The following is a 1,168-nucleotide window of genomic DNA, read 5'->3' as shown; positions in this document are numbered from 1 at the left end:
GGCCCGGCCCGCGGCCCGGGTACGGCCGTGCTGCCTCAGGTCAGAGTCCCGCATGAGTCAAGCGGCCGACACCTCAGCGCGATCACACGGTCAGGCAGGAGGAAGCACTTGGCGCAGTTACCGTGCTTGGGTCACTCCTCACACGTTGCACCGGGTCCGGAATTCCAGCAGAGGCGGCTCCGGGCTCAGCGGAGATGCCTCCAGCCTCACCTGTTCCCTCCTGCCCTGTGTCACATCCCGTCACCTGCCCTTTCCTTAGGAGCTGGTGGCCTCACCTGACCGGCTCCGGGCAGTCCCGTCCTACCCGTAGCGACCAACACATCCGCTCAACAAATCCAAACAACCCGCAGCCTGACGGGCATCCTCATAGCTTGTGGGGAGGACCAGGGCTTTGCATTCCAGTCCCTTCGGCCAGGCAGGCTGCCCCAGGCAGCCAACATCGACCACTGAAGGCACAGACAGCCTCCAGGGTCCAAGTGCAGCTGCGGCTCCTCCTGGCACGAAGCACTGCCAGGCAGTACAGAAATTGGCCACTAAAAAATAATAAAAAGCTTTAATGTCTTAAGAGTAAACCAATAATTGCACAGTATAAATAAATAACAGACAAATTCAAATAAATAATACATGGTTCAACATGCAGCTCTGTTCAAAAGCAAACCATGACCTCATGGAGGGGCTTTGTCTTGTCTTGACCTGGCATGCAGCACCCCAAACCATGACAAGAGCCCCTGGCACCCAGCAGCTGCCTCGCCAAGTCATGGCTCACAGACCAGCTTTGATCTCTGGAGCCTGAAGGGCAGCAGCCAAGGTGGTTGGGGAAACATGGAGCAGGGATGGCTCATGGGCTGACAGCTCAGATGCCAGCAGACAGACCCACTCTGGCTCACAGCCCTGCCCAGCAACGTCCGTGTCCCAGCTGCTGTTTCCCACTGCTGTACATTTAAAACTTTTTGCCTAAAAATAAAATGCTTTCTCTCACACTCCAGATCAGCCCAGTGAGTCCTCGCAGCAGCAGGTAGAAAAGCATCAGCCCCCTTTCACAGGCAGGTATGAAACAAACCCAAAAGCATAAACAAAGTTCCCTGTTGAAGCTGCAAGACATGACATGGCTGGGCCAGGACAGAACTGCAGGATCTTCAGAGGGACAGCCCCGATTTACCCATTCCTG

General features: G+C 55.7%; 1 protein-coding gene across 1 annotated transcript in view; it reads right to left on the bottom strand.

The window, feature by feature from the left end:
• The window catches only part of LOC104392439 (ubiquitin-conjugating enzyme E2 R1), a 6,456-nt gene that overhangs the window by 4,881 nt on the left and 407 nt on the right, over positions 1-1,168 (bottom strand). The gene's annotated exons all lie outside the window — the stretch shown is intronic.

This window comes from Chaetura pelagica, unplaced genomic scaffold (genome assembly GCF_000747805.2).
Source record: "Chaetura pelagica isolate M959 unplaced genomic scaffold, ChaPel_1.0 scaffold1407, whole genome shotgun sequence".
In the NCBI taxonomy this organism is placed as follows: domain Eukaryota; kingdom Metazoa; phylum Chordata; class Aves; order Apodiformes; family Apodidae; genus Chaetura; species Chaetura pelagica.
Note: the sequence above shows the minus strand (reverse complement) of the source record. Positions and strands in the feature narration are given on the sequence as shown.